The sequence below is a fragment of the Molossus molossus genome, unplaced genomic scaffold, assembly GCF_014108415.1.
Source record: "Molossus molossus isolate mMolMol1 unplaced genomic scaffold, mMolMol1.p scaffold_m16_p_12, whole genome shotgun sequence".
NCBI lineage: Eukaryota > Metazoa > Chordata > Mammalia > Chiroptera > Molossidae > Molossus > Molossus molossus.
This window is the reverse complement of record NW_023425347.1, coordinates 7,584,128-7,591,440: the sequence shown is the minus strand read 5'-3', so window position 1 is coordinate 7,591,440 and position 7,313 is coordinate 7,584,128. Positions and strand designations below refer to the sequence as shown.

Genomic DNA, 7,313 nt, shown 5'->3' with positions numbered 1-7,313 from the left:
AACTACACGCTGGTGGGGCCGCGCACTGCAGTCTCCTGACTGAAAACCTCGGCTCCGCCGGGCCTTGGAGTCCAGTCCCTGGGGCTCGGTGGGCGAGGGGACGGCCACTAGGGGCAGAGGGGACGCGGCCCCTCCCGCAGGGGAGCGTGTCCGGCGCCGCCGGCTGGGGTTGCGAGCGAAGTGCACCTGGGTACTGCCGGGACCTGCCGCCTCCTGCCGCCACCGCCCAGGGCCGCTGGCTCGCTGCCCGGCTCCGCCCGCCTCCCGGCGCCACCGCTATTTGAGGCCGGGAGTGGCTCCGACGCTCAGCCGCTGCTCCGCTCACTCTGGCTGCATCGCCGACACCGCGAGGTACGAGCCTGCTGTGGGACCCACTGCGAGGCCAGGCGAGCGGGGGCGGAGGGCGCCCGGGCCGCGCAGAGCGGTCCTGGGATGGGGGTTGGGAGCGCTACCGGCTCGGGTTCCCCCGAAGAGCCAGCGGCAGCCGCGGACGGTGACGCAGGAGCTGTTCGTGGCCGCCGCCCGGCCGCTGACGCCGCGCACCGTTCGGACCCGGAACGTAAAGCGCCGGGCCCGCAGGGGAGTGGCCGGTGGGCATGGGGGCGGCGCCGAGCCTCCCCGGCTGCTGCGCGGAGCCCCTAGGCCACAGGTGACGCCCGCCCCTCCCTGGACCGCAGGTCACCCTCCTGCTCCTCGACCGGGGTGACCCCGCCCACCTCGCGGCCTCGGCGACGGGCGCTCGGAGCCGGCGCTGGTCGTTGGGACCCGGGAGGGTGGAGGTATGGGGGGCCCGATACGGACTGGTGAAGGGTGGCCTAGGGCTGGGGCGTGCGGAGAAGGGAGGGTGGCCTAGGGCTGGGGCGTGCGGAGAAGGGAGGGGGTGGCCTGGGGCTGGGGCGTGCGGAGAAGGGAGGGTGCCCTAGGGCTGGGGCGTGCGGAGAAGGGAGGGGGTGCCCTGGGGCTGGGGCTTGCGGAGAAGGGAGGGGGTGGCCTGGGCTGGGGCTTGCGGAGAAGGGAGGGGGTGGCCTGGGGCTGGGGCGTGCGGAGAAGGGAGGGTGGCCTGGGCTGGGGCTTGCGGAGAAGGGAGGGGGTGGCCTGGGCTGGGGCTTGCGGAGAAGGGAGGGGGTGGCCTAGGGCTGGGGCGTGCGGAGAAGAGGGTGCCCTAGGGCTGGGGCGTGCGGAGAAGGGAGGGGGTGGCCTGGGCTGGGGCGTGCGGAGAAGGGAGGGTGGCCTAGGGCTGGGGCGTGCGGAGAAGGGAGGGTGCCCTAGGGCTGGGGCGTGCGGAGAAGGAGGGGGTGCCCTGGGCTGGGGCGTGCGGAGAAGGGAGGGGGTGGCCTGGGGCTGGGGCTGGGGGTGCGGAGAATGGTGAGGGGGTGGCTGGGCTGGGCGTGCGGAGAGGAGGAGTGGGCCTAGGGCTGGGGCGTGAGGAGAAAGAAGAGGGGTTGCCCTAGGGCTGGAGCGTGCGGGAGAAGGGAGGGGGTTGCCCGTGGCTGGGCGCTGTGCGGAGAAGGGATGGGTGTTGCTGGGGGGGGCGTGCGGAGAAGGGAGGGGTTGGCTGGCTGGGCTTGAGGAGAATGGAGGGTGGCCTGGGGATGGGCGTGCGGAGAAGGGAGGGTGGCCTGGGGGACTGGGGCGGCGGAGAAGGAAGAGGGGGGGGTTGCCTAGGGCTGGGGCGGCGGAGAAGGGAGGGTTGCCCTAGGGATGGTGTGTGCGCGAAGAAGAAGAGGAAGGAGGGGTGCCATGGGGCTGGGGCTTGCGGAGAAGGGAGGGGGTGCCCTGGGGCTGGGGCGTGCGGAGAAGGGAGGAGGTGGCCTAGGCTGGGGTGTGCGGAGAAGGGGAGGGGTCGTTGCCGGAAGAGGCCGGCTCGCGCTCCAGGCTCCTAGGCGCCTGGGCTTGCCCACCGTGTGTGGCTTTGGCCGGGAACTTGGCGAATTCCGCCCCACCGTCCAGGTCACTCAGGCCGTGTAGATAAAAGTGAGGACCTTTCCAGATCTTGTTATTTCTGTCTTTTATTAAGCTTACCGTGGGCAAAAATGACTATATTTGGTGTCTTCAGGGCTAAGAAGGCCTGGGGAAACTTTTAATCATACTTGAGGTTTGAGGTGCTAGAAGTAATGGACACTTAAGCTACTTTCTTTCCCATCCTGCCCCTCCACTCCAAACTCAGCTTTGAAAAGGAGAGGTCTAGCCAATTAAATTCAGATGCCGCCAAGAATACTCAGATGCTAGCGGAAGCTGGGTCAGGGCTGGGACCTGTGTTTTCTGGGTCCAGTTGTAGCTGATGACAGGGATATGAGCTAGGGCTGCCTGTTCTTCCCCTGTGTGGTTTAGGACTGATGTGGTGAGATGAGGATATGAAAATACCCTTTGGATTAAAGTCCTGCGGTGTTGTATTGCTGGGGCTAAGTAATGTGCACTGTGATAACACAAGTGACTGCTTTTATCAGTATTATGGGGTTTGTAAAAGGTCTGAGCCAGTGGGAGATCACATCCACAACACAAGTCCAATGTAGAGCAAAACAATTTTATTGCATGCACCTGGGTGCAGGTGGGCTGGCTCCGAAAAGGGGTCAGCCTTGAATAACAGTTGGGGTGTAGGTTATATACTCTGCTTCTAGCTTCCGGCAGTTCCTGCTGAGTACTCTACCTGGCCCATTATCCACTTTGCAGTTGGATTGGTCAGGTATCACACCCTGCATCTGCTGGGTGATTCACTGTCTTGCCGATAATCCATAATCCATAGTCAACAGAAGACTGAGCAAAGGTCATGCAAGCAATGCATTTTCCAGTTTCCACTTTTTGCAAGCTTTTACCTCTACCCTTTAAAACATTACTTACCCTGCCTGGCCAATGTGGCTCGGTGGTTGAGCATTGACCCATGCACCAAAAAGTCGCCGGTTTGATTCCCGGTTAGGACACATGCCCAGATTATGGGACCGATCCCCAGTGGGGGGCATGCTGGAAGCGGCCAATTGATGTTCTCTCTCCTCGATGTTTCTATCTCTCTCCCTCTCCCTTCCTCTCTCTCTCTAAAATCAATAAAGAAAAAAAATTAAAATAATAGAAAATAAAACGTTACTAACCCTTTCAGTGTGTCCCAGTATTTCATGATTAATGAGTAATTATATCCTTCACTTTATGCCAACACAGAGAGAAAGGGTGCAATTTTAGTCATACTTGGGGCCAGTAGACCAAATATTTAAAATGATATGAGGCCAATTCCAATCCAAAGCATTTCCTTGAAATTCAGCATATTAGAGATCACTCCAGTAGTAGAGTGCAATTAGAATGAATGGAATCACCATTGTCTATACCAGCGATTTTCAACCAGTGTGTTGCAAGAATTTCTAAATCATATTAGTCAGGGGCACTGACATCTTTTCCCTTAGAATGTCAAAAATGACAACGGCCAACACAATAATAACCCTCTAGTGTGAATGCCCTGTCTTGAACCATAAATATATAGGTCATATAATGGCATAAGAAAGTTGCATCTGATTGGTTAATTCTTGGTACCAGAAGTTCTTATATATAAGTACAGCGGAACCTTAGTGCTCAAACTGAATTCATTTCAGAAGGCTGTTTGAGAAGTGATTTGTTTGAAAACAAATCATTTTTTCCCATTAGAAATAATGTAAATTGAATTAATTCATTCCAGACCCTCAAATGATTTCCTGTTTTAACTTATATATAATACATGTCTAATGTACTGTTTAATTTATAATCAAAGACTGCTTTTCTTAAATTTATCAAACCACCCCCTCTTAGCCTTAAATGAATCACTTTCAACACTCCTTCCAGGGGTCTTTCAGGAGGTCAGTATGCAGCATCTTTGCTTTTTCATGTATTGTGTCCTAGAAAATGCTGTCATTGACTAACTGCTTTTAGTTTATACAAATCAGCAACAGTTTTTCTACCTCTTCAGTTGCCAGTGATCATTGTTTCTTTCACACCCTTAATAATATTAGCACTTTTGATGGCTTATTTCTGTTTTTAAATTGTGCTAATTGTCCCTTTTGCCAGTAACAAAAGCAAAAAACAACACAAAAAAGCCGAAACCAAACAAACAAAAAACCCCACAAAAATATACACAGCAGTTTCCTGAGGCAAGGTTTAGTTGTAAACTGACTCATAATGGTGAGTTCTCTCCTTTGTTCATGTTAGGTATCAGCATGAAAAGCTTGTCAGGGCAGGAACCGAAGTTGAACCCAAGTTAACCATGACATTTTTTCCATGAGCAACTTGGTCAAGAACTGAATTGTTCAAAATGAGAGACGCCCAACTGAGGTTTTACTGTATAGGCACCTGATTTAAAAAAAATTTTTTTAATCCTCACCCGAGGATATTTTTCTCTTTATCTTCAGGTAGAGAGAGAGGGAGAGAAATGGAGAGAGAGAAACATCGACATGAGAGGGACACATCGACTAGTTGCCTCCTGCACAACCCTGACCAGGGCCAGGGATGAACTGCAACCGAGGTACGTACCCTTGGCTATAATCAAACCCGCGACTTGGGCCTGGCCGGTGTGGCTCAGTGGTTGAGCATCGACCCATGCACCAAGAGATTGCTGGTTCGATTCCCAGTCAGGGCACATGCCCAGGTTGTGGGCCTGATCCCCAATGCGGGGCATGCAGGAGGCGACCTGTCGATGTTCTCCTCGATGTTTCTATCTCTCTCTCCCTCTCTCTCTAAAATCAATAAAGAAAAAAAATACAAAACAAAACCCGGGACTCATTGGTCTGTGGGCCAAACCTGATTTTTTAAAAAAAGTCACTTTGGATTAAAAAGGGCAGGTAATTACTATCATTACTATTTTTTTTTTTTTTGCAATTCAATCAAAATGATACCTATATTTTTTGTCACAAGAGCAAAAAAGTATTTTTTATTGATTTTTTTAGAGAGAGGAAGGGAGAGAAACATCTATGTGAGAGAAAAACATCAATCGGCTGCTTCCTGCACGCCCCCTACTGGGGATCAAGCCCACAACCCAGGCACATGCCTTGACTGGAAATTGAACTGGGACCTCTCAGTTCGTGGGAGGATGCTCAATCCACTGAGCCACACCTGCCGGGCGCAAAAATAAAATATTTTGGTGTGCTGCAGAATTTTAGTGATTAGTTTGTGTGTGCCATGAGATGAGAAAGGTTGAAAATCGCTGGTTTATACTAAGAACACCTTATCTCACACCAAAAATATATTGTATGATCCCTGGATAATCACACACCTTGCATTCCCAAGTTTGCTGGACCTGAGATTAAACCTAGACATCAGAAGAAAGAAAATAATGTATAATTAACCTACCATTTATTGACTACCCATTGTGTGCCAGGCATTAGTTTATTTAATGTTTACAGTAAATGTATAAAGTAGAAGGTATCATCCTCTGTTGACATATTAGATAACTGCTGCTCAGAGAAGTTCACACACACATACATGCACACATACACACAAAACAAAGGGAGGGACAAAGCAGGAGTCCAAGTCTCCATTAAACCAATCTTTAAATGGTTAAATTTTGTGGGAACTTAAAGCATGCCTAATCCAAGAAGGCAAGAGGCACAATTAGTGATACCTTAAAAATGTTATCAAGACTTGATCAATTGAATGAAATCAGTCATAAACATTAACTGCTCAAAGTCACCAGTGGTGCTATAGGGGGAAAAAATGGTGCTAGGATAGATTTGTTAGACTTGTGTGAGAAGTTCACACACACACACACATACATAAAATTGTTCATTAATAACCCTGGCCTGTTTGGCTCAGCGGTTGGAGCATCAGCCTGCGGACCAGAGAGCCATGGGTTCAGTTCCTGCTAGGGGCACGTACCAAAAAAAACAAACAAAACAAAAAACAAAAAAAAGAAATTGTTCATTAATAAAACCTTAATATCCAGTTTTTATGCTTGTGAATAAACGTTATGTTTTACAAAGTTCTTTATGTGAGACCTGAGGATGCACTGGGCAGTTGTGGTTTATATGCCATTCTGGATAAAGGAGAGAGAGGCCAGGGTCTGGAATTTCAAAGGGAAAGCAGAGAATTTAAAGGAAGATGAGAAAGAACAAATAGATGGTATGCAAATTCTTGCTGGGCTACCCAGGAACAATAGGACACAGAGGGGAGTCCAACAAACAGGCTTTGTTGGATTTCTTCCTTTGGTTTATATTTTGATGCTAAGGTGATGTTCTTTTCCTTTAAGCAGGTTTTTATATCTGAATTCCTATAGGCAGGTAAGGGCAGGAGGTTCAAAAGTTCTGAGTCATTTGTTTGTTTCTTTTTTTAAAATCTTCACCTGAGGATATATTTTACTAATTTTTGAGAGAGGAGGAGCGGGGGAGGGAGTGAGAGAAAAAGACAGAGAGAGAGAGAGAGATCAGTTTGAGAGAAGCATCAATTGGTTGCCTCCCATACAAGCCCCTACCAGGGATCAAACCCGAAACGTGGGTATGTGCCTTGACCGACAATCAAACTGGCAACATTTTGGTGCACAGGACAACACTCCAACCAACTGAGCCACACTGGCCACAGCCAATCATTTGTTTCATAATAACCAGCTTACCATTAATATCCCAAAAGACATATTTTGGAGTGGCAAAGCTTTGGTCCCTCTCAACAGCATGATATATTAGGTACTTGAAAGGAAAACTCTGTCCAGCTTTGCTACTGTTGTGGCCCAACAACAGCACCAAAACTCATAGGTTCCTCCAGGATTCAGATCTTGTACTTTATGACCCTTCTTTTAAAAGAAACCTGGAGTGGGGCTGATATCTTGTATCTTTAGACTGGAAAAAAATTCAAAATGGGTGTGTAAGACTTTGCTGTTGCTGTAATGCAAGGATGTTTGAGATCACTACATCTCAAGATAAAGTAATTAATTTAAAGAGAACCAAGGAGAAAAAAAATCAGCTAATTGAAATATATTATTTATAAAAAGTCATGAGTCTATTAACAAATTCAGATGAGGTAAATAAGATAGGCTTTAAAAAGGCACAAAAGAATTTCACTAATGTTTCAGAAAATGCTGTGTAATGTTTCATCCATGATTGCTAAGTAAAAAGTTTGGTTATTCCAGCTTCCTAAGCTAACAAGTATGGTGGTTATACAAACTATCCTAAAGGCCTAAAAATTAAACCAAAAGAGTTATATCCAAATTATATAATCAAGTTATACAACCCAGACAGAGGAAAACTCAAATAATACTTCATTTTAAGGAAAGACACCATGTTACAAGACAATGAAATTTGGTGTTTGGCTGAGGCCTTGTAAAATTTCCCTGAATGGGGGGAATTGGAAGCTCAAAACTCCCTAACCTACTG

The 7,313-nt window shown here is 48.9% G+C and overlaps 1 protein-coding gene across 2 annotated transcripts in view; it reads left to right on the top strand.

The window, feature by feature from the left end:
• Positions 1-272: 272 nt before the first annotated feature.
• The window catches only part of LOC118626368 (serpin B6-like), a 28,332-nt gene continuing 21,291 nt past the window's right edge, over positions 273-7,313 (top strand). The window contains exon 1 of one of the 2 annotated variants that reach the window (XM_036255982.1): positions 273-351. The gene's annotated coding sequence lies outside the window, so the exon portion shown is untranslated. Of the gene's footprint in view, positions 352-607; positions 650-7,313 lie in introns of those variants that run through there. The other variant, XM_036255983.1, reaches the window with a different exon arrangement.